The 19236-nt window shown below is 38.7% G+C and overlaps 1 protein-coding gene across 1 annotated transcript in view; it reads left to right on the forward strand.

The window, feature by feature from the left end:
• Positions 1–11520: 11520 nt before the first annotated feature.
• SPTBN1 (spectrin beta, non-erythrocytic 1) overlaps positions 11521–19236 on the forward strand; it is a 2377138-nt gene continuing 2369422 nt past the window's right edge. Inside the window, exon 1 of the mRNA XM_044055150.1 lies at positions 11521–11802. The gene's annotated coding sequence lies outside the window, so the exon portion shown is untranslated. The remainder of the gene's footprint in view (positions 11803–19236) is intronic.

The following is a 19236-nucleotide window of genomic DNA, read 5'->3' on the forward strand; positions in this document are numbered from 1 at the left end:
AATGTTATATGAAATGTTATAGTAAATCCATTAGAGTACTAAGGCTGCTGGGGTACCTACTTGTATAACTTACTCACTTCCCATAGTTTCAAAGTTCATTTATTTTTCACTGAACTGCTTGCCAATGAACCATTAAATATTAATTAAACTATTGTCAAACAAATTTTACTCAGCAAACAGTGTTCAGACCTTTCACGATTAACTACTTGCATATGCAGATTGCTCGTCTCCAAGTAAAAGCAGTTAGTAATGAAAAGAAAACAGCTAATGCCTTTACAGATGCATGAAAGAATGTTTGCAAATTCAATTCATAACACACTGTTCGGATCTCTCATGATGAACTGCTTGTACCTGTGGACGTCTTTCTCCCACTGAAAGCCATTACTAATGGAAAAATAATGACTTTGTAGATACAAGAAAGAACTAGGATTTTCCAAGATTTTTATCACTCTATCCTTTTTTCAAGCTTATTTGCTGAAATACTCATGTATAGCTTAAACCAAAAACATTAATCTAGATACCCACCTCTATAAAAACTGAATAAATTGCTATCTTAAGTCCATATATAATGTGATTGGTACTTTTTTATATCCCCCATCCCAGCAGCCCAGTATCACAACTATATTAACTTTAACTTACTTCTGCCCAGCTTTTCTTGTCTTGTTACAGTGTAAAACCTGGAAACCATCCAAATAAGAAAAAGTGCTTTCTTGTTTTAATATATTTAGCATATCCAACAGTCACTGATAAGACACTCCCAGCTCACATTTAAAATACCCTGACTCCACACTATGTAAAACTGCTCTGCAACATAACATGCAGCTTATATCATGAAAAGTTTATACAAATTTTCATAAGAAAAAGTGTTTTAGTTATAGTTACTTCATTACCATCATGTCATTCTAAATATTAATGTCATAAAGCTGTACAGTTCACCCACCTGTATGACACAGTCAACAAAACTCCTGTGATTCCTAAGTCACTTTTAATTTCAAAACCACATTTCACATATCTGTTCCTCTCTCCAGTGGAACTATTTTATAGCTTCCCATTCATTCACTAATATCAGTGTTACTGGCCTTCATTCTGATCACTTAAATCTCCCAACTCCAGTCTCTGGTTCAAGTCCAATGTATTTCTTGTTCTTCTAGATAGCTCCTGTGCTTTCAGTCTCTCAAGCATTTCTCTTTGGAATAATAAAAGATGTGTCAGTGACAAAATCTCTCTATGGACTTTGTTATTGTCAAAGGAATACAAAGCAGAGCCCCTTCTGCTTGCTGGCTCAGTCTTTGTTGGATAAACTTTTTTTGTATTTTCTCATTATCTTGCTCTGCATCAAAAATGCCTTTGGTCCTCCATTAAAAAATATTCTGCAGACAGTTGGATACAGCAGGTTGAATCTCACACCTGCCTCTTGGCATGCCCTGACTGCTGAAATAAACTTGCTTCTGTTTTCCCTGCCCTGACTGCTAGAATAAACTTGCTTCTATTCTCCCTGCTGTAGACTGAATAATCACGTTCCACACTCTGCTATCCCCAGTTTTACTACTTTTCCCTTCTGACACAGTTTTGTAAAGAATGACCCTTTCTGCTGGTATGATTGCATCTTTACTATTAGATGTCTTGGCTGCTTTCTCATTGCCAGATTTGGAGCATAGAAACAATGTGCCCTCTCAGTTAACAAATCCTGCTGTGGAACAAAAATCCAGTTGCTTATCTGTACATTCATAAAATGAATGCACTCTGCTCATTCCAGCTCCTCAGTTACAGAAGAAAATCTCAGATTTTATCTGCATACTCTGTCTTCTTACTTTACTATTTTTTCAAACTTTTCTTGAGAAGTCATGCTCAGACAGCTCTTTCTGCATTTCGACCGCTGTTTGTAGTTTTTTTTTCAGTTCATCCGAATAGCTAGTAAAAGTATTTTTTCTATTTTCCAGCCTTTTGTTATTTGATGTTATATATCCATTCAGAGTTTCATTCATTTTAAACATCTCTGTGTGCACTTGATTTATTTTTCTTCTAAATTCCTGGAAGCCAACTCATGTACCAAAACAGAAACTTGAATTGCTTTTTGCTAAACTGCGTCTTACCAGCTAGAGTTTCCTCTTCCCCTTTTCTGGATGATTGTTTATCATGTTCTTCAATTTTCTTCTTTGCTGACATACAGGCAGTGCAATTACTAGCCAGTAACTGAATTTTACCCAAACTGACAATTTCACTGGCCCTTGTTTTCACAGGTTTTATTTTCACAATTGGAGAGTTCAAATCATTATCTTTGTGCAGTCACCTTGGAGATCCTCAAGCTATTATATTCTTACCTTATATTCATCTTATAAATATGCATTTACAGTCATAATTCCATGTCTTTCTCTGCTGATTTCTTCACTTTTCCTTTGCCTGGTATTTATTTTCAAGTATCAATAATATAACCGGAGTAGCTAATTTGCTTTTCAACTCCAACCTTCTGCCTAACAGAAAATTAGTTAGCATATATTCCTACCTTCCATAAACTGAGATGAACAGGACAACTTTAGAACCTCAGGATTTATGGTGTTCCTGACTGTCATCTACAGGATGTCTTCTCAGAGCAAGTCCTACTCCAGGAGAAATAAGGTACCATTCCTTAGTCTTAAAAGTTTTATTTAATGTTTTAGTATTCTTGTCAAAGGACTATTTTGTCAAACAATGGGGGTAATTCATCTATGAGAGTAGGTCAGGTGGATTTGTTTGTATATTAGCTATAGTAGTAGGTAGTTATTATAAATGATTCAATAGAAAATAAATGCAATACAATTTGCATTGAGTATGTTGAGATTGCATGTTGTATAAATAACAGAGATCTGTAGAAAGTTTTGCAACATGAAAAAAAGCAAGTGTGTAGGCTACTTTGGAGGTGAGATGGATAAGTGCATGGTATGGCACAACATGCAGTTAGCAGTGCTAATAAATAACAGAAATTAGGCACTGTCTCTAAAGCATGCCATTTGCTGGCACATTTTAATTATTTAACCCCAAATGGCAACATGCTGCTCCTTCATTCAAATGTCTAATTTTGGCATCCCTAATCATGGTTGTTTAGGTGTGTGCTTGGCTTACTCCATGAGAGGTGAGAAATTGGTAAAGGATGTGGCTGGCTCAAGCAATGTCATCTTTCCATTATTATTGCTTATTTGTTAGATGGATAGGTGGACTGGCCTCCAGGTACCCTTTTCATTTGTGACTTGGGATAGAAAAGGTACACACACAATAATATTTAACAAATGCAAAAACAGTGCAAATTATTACAATGAAAGTTCCTGCATATTAGTAAAAGCCACAGTTAGTTATGATAATGGGTTCAAAAGCAAGTAGAAATAACACAATTCAAAATGTAGGAGTATGATTAGACTGCATGCAGTATAAACAACAGAGATCTGAAGGAAGTTTGGCAACATAAAAAAGTTATGTGGGCTACTTCAGAAGACTGATAGACAACTGAACATTATTGCACAAATCACAGCTAACAATTCTAAGTACCAGCAATTAGACATTGTCTGTAAAGCAGTGACATCTGTAGGCAAATTTTGTCATTTTTTTCTAAAACTAAAGTAATTTAGCTCACTTCAAAGTGTCATGATGAAAAATGTTCTCAGAAGCAGGGCTGGTCATAGAAGAGGCCATTCTAGACAGGATGAAAATGTAAGGGCAGCATGTCCTGATCTTTTGAACTTCACTGCTAACTACAAGTCTTCATAGTCTTCTGTTGGCTATGCAGGCAGTAGCTAAGATGCAAGACAGTGAAGATCAGGGAAGTCTGCTTTTGCTGCGACAATGAGCCTGTTATCTAAAAAAAAAGTTAAGTGCAATAATGTTTCCTGTGATATGATAAAAAAGGTATAACTGTGAATTTTATTAAAGACCAGACTAAGGGTGAGTTGTGCTACCATGTGGAGGGTAGCATATGCTCATCTAAGCATTAACAGATTAATGCAGATGGTTTTCCTGGCTTCAAATGTTAATATATTAGAGAGCTTGTAGCTTAGCTACAATTGCTTAAGTATCCATACACACATACTTCAGTCTGTTAGTCAGAAGACAATGAGGGATTAAACCACGCCCTAAAGTATTTCTGTTTTTCTGCTACCAGACTTGTATGATGGCAGTACTGAGGGTCAGTGAATTGAATGGGAGCAATAGGTTTGAGTATCTGAGGTGCACCAAAGGTCAGGACAACAGTTTTCTTAAAGATGACTGAGACTGTTTGCAAGCAGCAACATTTCAGAGAAAGTTAAAATCCTTTTATAGCTCCTTTTGGACAGTCTGAAAATGCAATGATACTATCTGCAAAAACACCTCCTTCTGTCTGTGGAATTAGCAAAGGCAATTTTCTCCCAGACTAAAAGTAGTTTCACCTAGAAGTTTGTTAAGAAAAGGGATATTTTTGTGGGTTTCATTTTATAGCAAAAGTCCTCCGATGTACTGCATTTTGCCTAAACAAAAAAGGGAAATAAATGTCAATGTTATTTAGTGCAAAGGAGCATGCAATGGCCACCAAAAGCAGAGCATGATTACCAACTGTGCATTTACAAATAATTAATGTAGGTTTCAGAAATCAGATGTATTTAATTATATTGCCAAAATGTACTAGCAATAAGCAGGAGGACTCCATATCCAACCTTAGTTTATGCCCTTTAGCCCTGAAATGCGTATTGCTGTCTTTTGAATGACAATAGAATGCAATTCTCCTATGTCTACAGTATCTGTGAAGTCAGTACCTAACCATTCCACAAGTTAAAGAAAGAAGACGACTGTATTGTTGTTGACTACTGAAGTCGATTTTTTTTAAGACTGTAACATTAAGTACCAGTACGTGTTTTGTAGTCATGTCAAAGCAAGAGGCTGTTTGCCAGATACATTATTCTATAAAAAAGTCATACTGGATAATTTCAGGTGATATACATTTTCTTAGATTTTAAAAATATAAATCATTTGTATTTATACTAGAAGTATAGAACATATAACTTTTTTTTTCTTTTAGTAATATGGACTTGTTTATTGTTGCCGTGATGTTTCCTTGACAAGCTGAAATATATCACCATTGAATGGAATGTGTTTGTGCATTCTTGCGATTTGTTTTTAAAAGGCAAGACATATTACATTTGCATTTAAAATCTATATAATCACCTTGGAATGTACACAACCAGAGCTGCTGTCTTTTTTAGTTTTAGTTTGAGACTGTTTTGGACTTCGAAATCCTATCTAACTTTTATGTAATGTATTAAACCAGGGCTGATGCCATCCTTTCCTTTTCCAGTTGCTTGTGGCTGTTGTTTTGACTTGGGAAATTCTACCTTGTGAAGAAAGTTAAACCAAAGATTTCTGGATCATAGACTTGGACTTTATTTTCAGTCTGCAGCTTCAATGGATAATAAGAAATAACAGCAATAGAGGAAGTTAGAAGTGTTTTCCTGTGATCACTCTATCCACATTAAACATTTCTCAATGCAAATTTCCTACTGTCTTCCATCCTTTTGCCCTTATGACCACTTCTGCTGTCTCTGCTTATCCCGACAATTTTTTTCTGCTGTAAAATTCCAACTCATGCTCACTATCTTCCACATCTTCCTAAACTTCAGTATATATATTTTTTCTATATCAGCCAACAAATAAACACACTCCTCACATTTCCTCACCTCCTCTCTTCCATTCTGCTCATATCTCCCATGCTTCCCCTCTCACATTTCTCCTACTTTAAATTAAAAAAAATATAAATTGACATTTTGAACCTCACTGTATACACCAATTTGTCATGTAGTAATTTGTAATGACTATATTTTACTTATCGCAATTTTTATCTGGTATAGCAGCCTTGCAGTTATTGTATGTCCATCTTGTAACTTTAAGCTTTATATTTTTTTCTGTTGTGTATAACTGCCTTTTTTGTAACTGAACCTTTTCTTCCTAGGTTTCTACTAAAAAGGAGCTACCACAGCCCATTTAGACTATTCCAGTCAACAAAAGCAATAAATAAAATAAAACTATACATATTATTTACAACTCCTATACTATCAAATATGTATAATCAGATATTTTTATGGAAATAGTTTTAATTTGTTCATTTGGAAAAATGTTGGCTGGTTTATTGAAGTAACTGGTAACAGACACCTTTTTTGAAAGGAGAGTATCTGGTAAACAGCTATTATAACTTAATATTGTAGTATCAGTAGCCCTTCCAGGGAAACAACTATGGGAGCCAAAGATTATAATCCTGTTCTGTAGTTGTGCAGCATAAAATGTATTTGGGTAACTGGTATCAGTCATAAATTAACACAAAGCGGCAGTGTGCATATGTCATAAGCTTGTTAGACTAATCACCCCTTGCTTATATGTCTCATCATACAAATGTAGGCTCTATCACCCCTACAACTCCTATTATTTTGCAGCAATGATAGGATTCAAATTCCCTCCATTACCTTATTTGATAACAGAAACTGGGAAATAAGGCCCATACCCGTTGCTGACATATTTTGGTGGCAGGAAAGAAATAAAAAAAAAACCCCACCCATCAGACACTTAACTTGCTAAGAGAGATTCAGGATTTAAAGGCTATCACCCTATCATGACAGATTATATAAGGCACTGGTACACAATAGAAATCTAAAGATCTGAAATGTCTCTTTCCAGCCACACAAGTTTTATACATATAAAGACAAATTATACATATTAAGACAAATTAACTATATCAACAGAGCAATGCATTTGACAAAAAAGGCATCGCAGACAGTTAAATCACAAGTGGAGAAAAATCCTAGGAAGATCCTTACGTCTGTTCACATACAATGACACACGCACTGACAAAAGCAAATGACCAGTGAACGTCTAAGTAGAAGACAGCATTCCATGTTGCCATCTACAAGCCAATAGTTGTTACCACATGCAGCAGGAATCGGTTATAAAAATGACACAAACAGTGCCAAGCCAGAGATATTGTTTTGTTTCAAGCCTTGCTGGTTTTGTCATAAAAGACAAGTTTGTCCTTTCATCAATAAATTGATAACAGAATCCAGCAAATATAATCCTACATGGAAAAATAGACAGCGTAACAGATAATTATTCCTAATAGGCAGATCAAAACAGAAGAAATATGATAAACGCGTCAGATGACCATCTTATTGATGGAACTTATAATTTTCCAGATTTGTTGTCAGAAGACATGCGTCTTCTCTATAAAGGTTAAGGGTTGTTATGAAAATTTGCAAAAAGGCATAGAATTACTCAAGTATTTACAAGATATAGCTGTCTTGTTAAGCCTAAATATATACCATGCCTACACCATATTTACCACAGATATATACATACATCACAATTGTCTAGAATTTTACAAAACATCCAGATTTTTGTATTATAATTTTGGTCTGTTTCTCATAAAATCTGTGGATTTCTGGCAAATCATAAGGTTACTAGTCAATAAAAGACTGACATGCATTTGATTTTCAGATTTCATATCCTTTAAGATACGCAAGTTAACCCCAAATGTGTTATTCTATCAACTTTCTAAGTTTATAAGAATAGTTAAAATCTGTCCCCGATTTTAGCAATTGTCTCCATATTATTTTTGGATTTGGCCAGAAGTCTTGTACTAAGAGGTTGAAAGTTATGCATTTATAATATGGATGCAAAATTGTAGCCCTAAATGCATATATATCTGAAATGTGAAAAAAGTTTATAAAGTTATACTCTTTTTCAAAAATGGTGAATGTAATCTCATCTGATTGGATGGCAAGGAAAACAGCCCAGAGGGGGAGCTGAAAAGTTCTAAGAATGACCTAGAAGAGAATGATGTGGAGCCATGAAACTTAACAAGTTATTCAACATATTCACCCCAAAGTTCAACATACTTGGCACATAGTGCCTGAAGCTTCTGTAGCCCTGCCAAAAAAGTCTGAAGTCTTTCTGTAACCCTGCCAAAAAATTCTGAAGTCTGGTCACTGAAATACTGCTCTGCTGCTGCAATTACCTCCAAATCACTCAAAAACTGCCACGCTTTCAATCTCTTTTCAAGGTTTGGAAACAGGAAATAGATGGAGGAAGATCTGGTGAGTAGGGTGGATGGTCTGTGCACTCAAACGCCAATTTTATCAAAACATCCATAGTCTTGCCAGCCTTGTGAACAGGTGCCTTGTCTTCCAAAAAGAGAACTCCTTTCTACAGCTTCTCTCTCCCCTTTCCTTTCACTTCCTCATTTAATCAGCACAGCAAGTTACAGCAGTGTTCTGCATTAAGTGTTTGGCCCTTTGGAAGATAGTCAGTCATTCATTACAACACCTTCTTGACTCCAAAACACTGTGGCCATGACCTTTCCTTTTGGGTCTTGAACTTCTTTGGCCTTGGTGAACATGAGTGTTGCCATTGCATGAACTGTTATTTCGTCTTAGGACCATAGTGGTGTAACCATGTTTCATCAAGAGTAACTAGTTCTTCCAAAAAGTTGGCACCAACTCTGCGAAAATGCTGCAAAATCAGCTTGGAAGTGTCCACTCGACATCTTTTCTCGCCGTCATTGAAACATTTGAGCACCCACTTGGCTGACAGCTTCTGCATACTGTGCTGCTCATGAATTATAAACCCAACACATTCCCTGGATATCTGTAGTGTCTCAACAATTGTTTTAGCAGATATTTGTCTATCTACCAAATCGGGTCACGGACATGATCAATTCAGGAAATGACAACCGTTTGAGGCCTCCCAGACCCTAATGAATCTTTGGTCTCGAAATCTCCATGTTGAAAGTTTGCAGACCACTTCTTCATGGTTGAGTAAGAACACTTGTCACTCAGTGTTTGCATCATACATTCATGGATTTCCTTTGGAGTTTTCTTCTGCAGGAATAGGAACTTCATGACAGCTCGGAGTTCCACACTTGAAAATTCCACTTTTCACTGATGTGGTTCAATCAACGATCTGAAACAATGTCAAAACATAGTGTTACTTGGTACTTTACAAGATGAAATAACCATCTTTTCAGCTACAGAATTATTTATTTATTTTAACATTATTTTACCAGGATAAATCCAAATGGACACAAAGTGTCTGTTTTCAGTGGAGTCCTGGAGAGAAAAGCTCCAAGGAAGTTAAAAGAGTACATACATGGTTTAGATAACAATAAAAAACTGGTATACAAGGTAAGAGAAACAAAGAAGTGCAAGAACAATTTTGTCAAAAAATAAGATACTCAAACAATAAGATACTCAGGAGTAGAACCCCTATTGCAATATTTACAAAAAAGTACATATCAGGTGAGTATATCAGGTGAGAATATAGTGTATGCAATGGAGGCATACAGCGGGTCACTTATATGGAGTAGTGGGTCTTCAAGGGGGGTCTTTGCAGTTGCAGAGAGGGTTAGCATTGAGGTGTGAATTAAGAAGGCCCTTGAAGGGTATGTACAGAAGCAAAATAATGCTCAGAATTTAGAAATCTGGTCAGGCTTACAACTTTTCTTAAACACTGCATCGGGATAAATGCCTCAAGATATTTAACAGACTGTGTAACTAGAAGATATATGTTAAGTAAATGCATTAAAACTTATCTAGAACATATGGATAGAGTCTTCCATGAACAAAACAGTGCATTTACTTTTATTCAGCTTGATATTAAAAGTTTACATTAAGGGCGGCCACGGTGGTGCAGCGGTTAGCGTTGCCACCGCACAGCAAGAGGTTCTCCGGTTTGATTCTCGGCTGGGGTGCCTTCTGTGTGGAGTCTGCATGTCCTCCCTGTGGTCGCGTGGGTTTCCTCCGGGTGCTCCGGTTTCCTCCTACATCCCAAAGACATGCAGTAGGTAGATTGGACACTCTAAAATTGGCCCTAGGTGCGAGTGTGCACATGTGTGTGCCTTCTGTGGAAGGTTGGGCGCCGAGCTGGCAACTCAACACCGTAAAACTCCACTGCCAATCATGAGCGGACAGATGATCCGCTGTGGCAACCCCTAACCGGAAAAAGCCGAAAAAAGATTAAAAATTTACATTAATATTTCAAAACTCATACGAAAGTGTCAGCATGGCCGGCCTTAGCCATAGGCCAACTAGGCGGCTGCCTGGGGCGCCGGTCTAGCAGGGGCACTTTTCCAGTATTTATTTGGTGTAGGCAGACCAGGATGGGGGCACCAGGTAATGAGGTGGGGGGGGGGGGTGCCGTGGAGCCCTTTTGCCTAGGGCACCAGTTGACCTAGGGCCGCTCCTGAGTGTCAGAACAAGAATAATTATCACCTTTTCTAATATTATACCTATTTCACATGGAGTTCAGGACTCTAGCCTATAACTTGGCGGTGTAAAAATGCAGATCCTGTGGTAACGAGAACTCATTTCCAATGTTTCCCTTTCAGCCTGTTTGAGTACTTAATCCTGCTGAAATAATTATTTTAGCTACTATGTTATTGCTTATATAGTTTGATGAAGGTGATATGATAGAATGAATAATAAGCCCTGAAAGTCACACAATCATTTGAAAATGAAGGTTGGTCCCTAACTGCCAGCCTTGTAAGAAAAAGCTAAAAGCATCTGCTCCTACCTCTTCCCAGGTCGCTGGTCTATCACTCTTTGTTAAAATTCCCTACTTTGATTTAGACCTCAGAGGTCTTCACCACTCCGACACTCCAGTTTAAGTAACTAGAGGCGGCAATATAGTCTGTCAACCACTAACCTGTGGTTTTCAAACTCTATGAAACCGTGACTATACAATGAAGGCAAAAGCTCTACCACTCATACTTTCTCCGTTTCCCAGCAGAAGCAGGACCAACAATAACTCTAACTCTCAGACGGACATCCTGCCTTAGCCGGCCCAGCATCTCCCTCCTCACCTCGGTGGTCTACCTGCAGAAAAGCTGTCCAACTCTCGAAAACTGTGAAAAACAACTGTAGACCATTCGTATACATAGAAAACCTATAACACTTCGGAGGCCACGGTAACCGTTTTGTAACAGCACAGTTCAACATCCAGATATTTTAGCACGTGTCATCACTCCAAATTGTTGTTGTTGTAATGCTCATAAAACAAGCAAGTCATTCAAAACCAGTTTTAAGGAAGCATGTTTAATTCCAGCATCTTTTACTTGCAACATGGTAAAATATATAAAAATAGCAAAGATCTTTGAATTGCTTAAGCATATAACGCGTGCTTGCTACCAACTACTACAAAGTAAAGTCACTATAGGAGTGTCGTGTTTCCGCTAAATAAATTGCAACTAAAACATTCCAAAATACGAGTTAAGTTAATCAGTCGACGCTGTACTCCCTCAAAAAATAAATAAATCAGAGAACCAGAGGGTACAGCCGGATCTTAGCGACATTAAAGGTCTTCTCAACCTCTCTTATATAAGTAACTGTTTTAATATCACTTATTCAATTAAAAGAAATACAGGCTAACACAAAGTACACCCACATCGCAGAAATAGCCAGAGGACGAAAGTGGGTGTGGTGAATTTTACGGGACTACTTTGTGGGTAATGCGGTACTCTCCGTGTGGTTGCGCACTAAGTTAATCAGTGTAGCAGAGTACCCCTCTAACGGATTCTCCTGTCGCTGTGCTGCTCCAGGAGGATAGATAGAGGCAGTACTCGGAATAGTGGTCAAACCCTCCCCCTTTTTCCGTCATTCCCTTATTCGCATCTAGTGTCGTAGTGCTGTAACCCAAGGCCAGCCTGCTGCTGCTGCACCACCGCTGGACCTGAGCTGCTCTCACCCGCACATCTTCCTCACCGCTTAGTGCCGCAGTGCCGTGATCCAGTGGGCTTTTTGCTGGGGAGAACCGTCCGCACCACAGGTATGTAGTTATGTACTCCATGATGAATACGACTGCGGGATGATGGGGAGGGCTGTTGCTGCAGAGGTTCTGTCGACCGAGGGGCTCCTAACGAATGCTTATGAGATTCTTTACCCAGGGTTGTCAGGCTGCTGCGAAACGAAACGGGGGTGCTGTACACAATAAATTATATGTATTCTAGGTTTATTTTGCTAAACCAACATCGAGGATAAGCAGTATCCCATTTGTCTGGTCTCGCCCTTTCGAACTGATTGCTTCGATTTCTTAGTTTACTTTCTGTACCGCAAGCTTGAAAACCAAAAGAGTAGCGGATAAAACTTTCCTTATGTATGTTTTGAATAGGGAAAGGACAGATCATATAGGTGGGTGTGAGTTTGTGTTTACGATCGCTTCCTCCTTGGAAGTTTATAGGTGAGCTCCTAGGGATCCATCTAACGGTACAGAACAGGATGCAAACAGGCGTGGTCATAGCAGGGCAGCTTCTCCGTGCGCATCCATCACACAAGCAGCTTTCCTCCGCACTGGAATCGCGCAGGGAGGAGCTGAGAGAGCTGTCTGTACTGCTTCCCAATCCTCTCTCACTACTAGCCTATCTAGTCACTGCTGCGACATTTTCAACAGGTTTTGCCCACATGTTGGAGTATTTTTTTAGCTATTTTATGTATATGTTTATTGCTCTGTTTTCTCGTACTTAGCCGTTTCTAATGTTGTAGACTTGTTTACCACACATTTATGTTGGAGACATCTACGTAATTTGCTTATTTTGTGCTTTGAATTTTACAGTAAAAAGGGGACAGGTGTAAATTTATAATAGATAATGTAACGGTTTATTTTTTAAGCACGAGATGTTAATTTCTAGGCTGTTGTTATTTGGTTATTAAGACCCCACCCACTTAGAAATTCATTTTTTTCTTCCCAAGTATTGCGGCACAACGTTTGTTATCATGACTAAGATGGTTGTTAAAAAATAGTATGGCCTTCGATGGTGAGGGTGGGCAGTGGGCTCCCTGCATAGTCTGCAGTTTTGTTTTTCGCTGATGGCCTTGGGGTTGTGCCATGAAGGAGTGGTGCTTGCCTGCAGATCTGCATGCAGCTGTAATGCGGTCAAATGGAAATGCAGCCTGCAGCTGGGAAGACTTTCCTTTTGACATTACAGTGAACTGACAGCTTTAGGGAGGGGTCATTAGAGTTGTGTAAGAGTGCAAGTGATTAAGCTATGTGGGCTGTATAATATGCCGATAAAGGACAGAGATCCTGGGGCTTTTTGTTAAGGAGGATGCAGTGTGCATTGATTCATAGCTGCAGATGAAATGACACTAGAACGACATGCTCCCACTCTTTAATGAAATGTTTACAGTATAAGACTGTGTTTAGTGGATGCATATAAATCTAAAGAATATTAACATTTTGAGACGTCATTAAAAATTTGTTCCAAATGCTCTTCCCCAGAGGGACTAAAGTGTTCATTTGTTTCTTTAGCAGTGATAATATGATGGAGGGGTATTTTCTGAAAGGCAAAATATGTCACAAGTAATGTGGGAAGGGAACTGAGGTGGTTTTGTAAAGGAAATAAAGTAAATAAAACGACAGGTTAAATCGCAGTATTGTGCTGTGTTCTAAGTATCATGGTAATGTTTCTAAGTAACTGCTAAAAACAGTAGTTGGCTGCATTCCTTGTAAAAGGCCAGGTGAGATACCCAGACTACAGCAGTCTGGCATTTTCATGTATGCCCTTTGTAATGTATTGAGGAGTCTTTTGTTTAAATTGCTTCACTTACAAGAAACCATGCAAAGATAAGCTAAGTGTTTTATATTTTTCCCTTGGCTATTTGCCCACATATTCACTATTGTTATGAATACTCAGGAAGAGTGGTGGTTTTGAATTAAAGTATACATATTTTAAGCAAAGTATTATGTTGTAATGTGTGACCTAATCTATGCATTGAGTACTGTTCCCAGCATAGACATTTACTTTCCAACACTGCATTTGGCTGCCACTAGAAAGAGATTGTGTTGGAATTTAGGGCATGTGCGAAAAAATTGGCTAAGGGTTGCATGCAAGTACACTGCTCTTAAAATGGAATTTCACTGGGATTCACAGGATTCTCGTAGTTAACTTGAATGCATAGCCACTGCAACCTAGCAACTACTAGAAGTGACATTTTGCTGAGTAGTGAGTTAGTGCCTGTCTGCTAATATTGTAATATGGATTAATTAGGATTGCCACCTTTTCAAATACCCAAAGTGGGACATTTTTTGTAGAAATGTCAGATTTTGCAGGACAAAATATGTAACTTTATGTTTTGCCCAAATAAAAGCTTATTCTTGTAACATTTGAGTTGCTTATATAACATTTAGGCGTTTCAGATAAAAAAAAATGCAACTATTAAAGAAAACTTAGAAATATTTTTGTCCTAAAATGTCAGGACATTTGCCATTTTTTGAAATTTTTTTTTTCACAGGGCACAACTGCCCAAAGAGGGACTGTCCCTCACAAAGTGGGACAGGTGGTTACCCTAAGATTAATATGTGTACAGGAAAATGTAACCCCAGACTTTCACTTTAACGTCCTTGAAGGGTATACTGCTTTCACATTTGTTTCCTTTTTAAAGTGGGTAATTACTGCATATTGGCAAAGAGTTACTGAATATTACTTTTATAATCCTACTGTTTGTTAAAGGGCATTGTAGATAGAAGTCAAGCAGTTTCTTAACTTGCTATTTGCAAATTGATGCTATAATGCAAGGACACAGTTTAGTTATTATATGAACTATAGTTTATTCACAAATGGTGGGAACATTTAATAGGAATTAATACTTTTCTGTTTAGTGTTTTCATGGTTCATATTTCCAGAGGGTAGCTTGTGTGTGTGTGTGTGTGTGCGCGCGCGTGTCTTTGCACTTGTGCAGAGTTGGGAATGTCTAGGAGTTCGTTAATATGAACAAGATCTGGCCTATCCTGTAGGATTGCTGGCCATAATGTTGCACTGAGATGCTAAGTCTTCTTGGTGTACATTTTTTTTCCTTCCTCCATTCTGTATGCTGCTGTTCAGAATGCCACTTATGGCACTTTTCTTTTTCATATAGAATTTGATGCTGAATGAAAGTAAACGCATGTACATAGACTTACTTAGAATGTGATTTTTATATTATTTGTAATAACCATATAATGCTGTTTGTCTTTAAAAGACCGTAGTATGTTGCATCGGTGATTACTGCTGCTTGAGGCAGTTAGTGTTGCTACATGCTGTATGTTGTCCAAATGGTGGTGTTTACTATTCTTGGGGGTGGGGGGGGGGGATCTAGTATTCATATTACTTAATGTGTTTTTACCAAAGCATCCATTATAGGGTACTGTAATATATTGGAAGAATAACAGAAGCGTGGTGGATGTACATTTCCAGATCAAGCATTTTTCTGAAATTTGCTGATGTAGTTGCTCCCCTCCCTTACAACTAGGTTCCTCCTTTGAAGAAATGTTCTGCCACCACTTGGCATTTTATTAGAGACCTTAACACTTCATTGTTTGCTGTTTTATTGCACAGCCTTTGTTCTTTGCTAAGCATTTGAAAACAACCTCTTGCTGTCTTGTCACTCACAGCACTTTACGTGAATGAAAGTGTATTTTGAATGGCTGAAATTCAGGGATGTTTTATGAAATATACTGAAGGTGTACAATTATACTGCGGTGGTGGTGGTGCGGTAGCATTGTCGCCTCACAGTATGACGTTGTCCTGTTTGATTCTCAGCTAGAGTGTCTTCTGTGGGGAGACATGCGTGAATGGGCTTACCTTCGTTGAAGGCTGTGCGTCAGAGCTGGCAACTCGGCACGTAAAAGATCTACTGCCAGTCATTAGCGGACCGGAGTTCCGCTGTGGTGACCCCTAACCTGGAAAAGCTGAAAGACACAACAACTGAAGGTGCACAATTATAACCATTCATATGCCAGTAAGTGTGAACTTTCCCATTGATTGAGACAGTACAGACAGATGCTTTTTGGGCTGTTCCCATATAAATAGTGGGAGTTTGGGTAAAAAAACAGCTGAAATGAAAAAAAAAAAACTTAGAGTCAAAAGTATATTTAATGAGGGAGCAAGTACACTGGTATTTCATACACTGTGCCTCTGCTTTATACTGAGCCTCTCTGCCTCATTCTGCTTTTCGTTTCTCCTTACCTTCTTTTCTTCTGTTTGCACCTGTCCCATCTCTTCAGCTGTAGTGTCACATCTGAAGGGTATGTGGTACAGCAGAGTTTGGAGCTACATTGTACTGCTTCATGGAGAGAAAGAGAATGTGTTGCATCTGACAAGATTTCCAGTAGCTAAAAGTGGAAGGTTTTGTACTAATGAATGTAGACTAGGTCTAAGGATATCGGACACATACCGTAATAAAGGAGCAAGAATGGAAGGATAGCTGAGACTGCTTAGGTTCTGCCAAGGCAGACTACATATTGTCTGTTGGAATAAAATGGGAGAGAAATGGGCATTTCTTGCAGAATGCCTGCCTTTCTTTATCTTGTTACCTTGTGACTTGTTTTGATAGAGAAGGGAAATGGTGTGGTGGACCTTCCCAATTGGTTTCATCTTCAACTGCATAGTGGGCCAAAATCTGCGATATTATTTTCAAGTTCTAGCTCCCCTATCCATGAAAAAAATAATAGCACCGTTTTTTTCCTAATGTTTTCTGTAGCGGAGTCCCTTTGATTTGCATTTGTAACACTTAAACTAAGAACCAAATGAAAAAAATTAAGGGTCATATGCACCCTCCTTGCAAACTGTGTGATAACATCATTTGTTTAAAAGTAAAAGAACAAAACTGTTACACACTGAGACTGTATAGAAAGTGACAGAATTGTTGTAGTCGGATAATACTTCAGTTGTGAAAAGAAAGCACATCATAGGTTCATAGATAGGTACTAGGCTATCTGCCCGAAGGCATTTATAAGGCTAGCCTGAATGTGTTGGCTTTCGCCACCCCCTTAGATTAGTTCCCTGTGCCTCTGTCCAGCAGAGCCATTGAAGTGATCCCTGAGATAAACTTTCTGTTTCCCATCCACTCGTCAAGGTTTCTCTTGAAGAGGGTTAGCGAGGAGCTCTGCCTAATGTAGATTGGAATCTTGTTCCAGAGCATGGGAAGTCTCTGGGACAGGAATCTATCCTTCCAGCATGTCCTATTTATTATTGTGGTGAGGTTCAGATCCCTGGAGCATATGGCTGGTGGGGATGATATGGCTCATGGGGATATGGTTTTCTTTATGTGGAGCATGTCTATCAATTCTGGGTTGGACATGGCCTTGTATGTCAGACAGAGATCACCTATGAGTAGGCAGTATGCAACCGAGTACACCTGAAGTTTCTTCAGTTGAGCTGCATAGGGCATCTGCTTGAGGCCAGTGATCCTCTTGGTGAGGAACTTCTGTGGTCTTTCCAGTTGTTGCAGGTGTCTTGTAAGGTACTTCCCAAATGGGGCATTGTACTCCTATGATGGGTCTGATGAGTGATGCGTAGAGGGGCCCATTCGATCTGGATGCAAACCCTTTTGTGATTAGGTGGGCCACATAGAAGGATTTTCTAACCACTTTGGCAATGTGATTATCAAAGGAGAGGTTACTGTCTACTTGGGTCCCCAGATCCCTTATTACATCTTCCGTATTTAGGGGACTGCCATCTATGTGGTAGTTTGTGGGTACTTTGTTTTTTCCAAAGGGGATGACTACGCACTTTTTGGCATTTAGCTTGAGACCATGGTTTTGATACCAGATATCTGTCTCAGTGAGACCCTTTTGGAGGATGTCTGTGTCAGCCGGAGAGTCAGTTATAGCCCCTAGTTTGCAGTCGTCTGCGAACTTGGTGAGCCATAGTCCTCCTGTGATTGCCTGTACCTCTGAGAAGTATATGCCGAACAGGATGGGTCCTAGGACTGAGCCCTGGGGAACGCCACTTGTAACAGGTTTTGACAACATCAAATTATGCTGCATTTGTTTTTAATTAATTTTCCAAGTCAATAATCGTAAACCCATTAAATGAGCACTGGCCATTTAAAAAAGTGTTTCCTTTGACTTTCCACTGAGGTTGTTATGTATGGGTTATCCGTTATCCATGCACACAGGAGTACTTGTCAAGCAAGTCTTATCTGTGTTTGCTTTTTTCTTGGTAGTTAAACTGACATGGAGACTATATAAGAAATCCAAAAACATTTGTAAGACCTTCAGTATCCTGTATTAAAGAGGCTGGGGATGTGGACTTTGCATTTTCAGATACCTCTGGAGCATTTAAGTCACTCAAATGGTTGTAGTGCCTTCAGTTGAAATAGAAGTGCAAGCACATGCAGTGCAGTCTGAAGATACATTAGTGCAGATTTGGTGGAATGTAAGAGACTTTTGCTTTGGTAAAGTTAGTCATCCTTTTCAGCTTTACGATAGAGGTACTGGATGTAAAAAATAGTAGAATTAATGAAAGCACTTGTCTGGAGAAAGCACACTCTGATGCAGACAAGAAAATGTCACACAATTCTCTTAATGACATGCTGTAGGAATATGAGTGACTTTGTGTAGCTTTTTTGTGTTGCTGCTTGCTACCTTCTGTGATCACGGAGTAAAGCCAGATGTTGTCATGCTGCCATATCTCTCTTCTTATTGGGTAAGGCAGGCAGCCCACTGCTGATCAGTCTGTCTCTCTCTCTCGCTCTCTGCCACTTCCATTAGCATCCAGTTACTTGTTCAGTGGTCATGGCAGCTTACAAGGGCTGCAAGTACTGTTACCAACTCTGCACATTGAGGTTATCCGACATTGTCCCAGTAATTCACAAAAACAGTGTCCACTGTTTCTGCTCTCCTGTATGTTTAGATTTCTTACTTCATCTCCCCCTGCAGGAGGGTGATAGCAGTGATTGAAGCATGGCAGGCTTGGCGGACCCAAAAGCAAAGTTGCATAATTGTTTTATACTTTTTTTTTTTCTTCTCACTGGTGAAAATCTGGAAAATAAATTTTAGTCTGCCTCCTCCCTATGCTGCTTAAAGGAGTTTGCTCTGTACATAAGGTAATTAATTTTAGCCTTTACACAAAATGATTGGCAGATGTATGCATTAATCTTCCTTCCTGTGATTAAGCCAGACTTATTGAGAATACTTCAAGTTGATGTGTTGCTGCACTGACTTGTCTAACAAACACAGCTTGACAGAATTACAAAAATACAATTTTTTTAGCCTTTTACTTATAAAAATGTGGATTAGCCATTGTATCTTAAATCAGAGGACAAACATGTAGACCTTTTGTCTTTTTATGGAATAAGTGGCTTACAGCAATCTGTGCTGAACAGTATGTGTGCCATTTTAGCTTAACATTTCTGTAGTTTGCAGCCAGAAATAGTTGCAACAGTACAAAGGACAGCAGTGGGAGGAGGTTGGGTTTCTAGTAGAGGCATTTGCAATATTTCA

The sequence above is a fragment of the Protopterus annectens genome, chromosome 1.part2, assembly GCF_019279795.1.
Source record: "Protopterus annectens isolate FY-2018-M chromosome 1.part2, PAN1.0, whole genome shotgun sequence".
Taxonomy (NCBI): Eukaryota; Metazoa; Chordata; order Ceratodontiformes; family Protopteridae; genus Protopterus; species Protopterus annectens.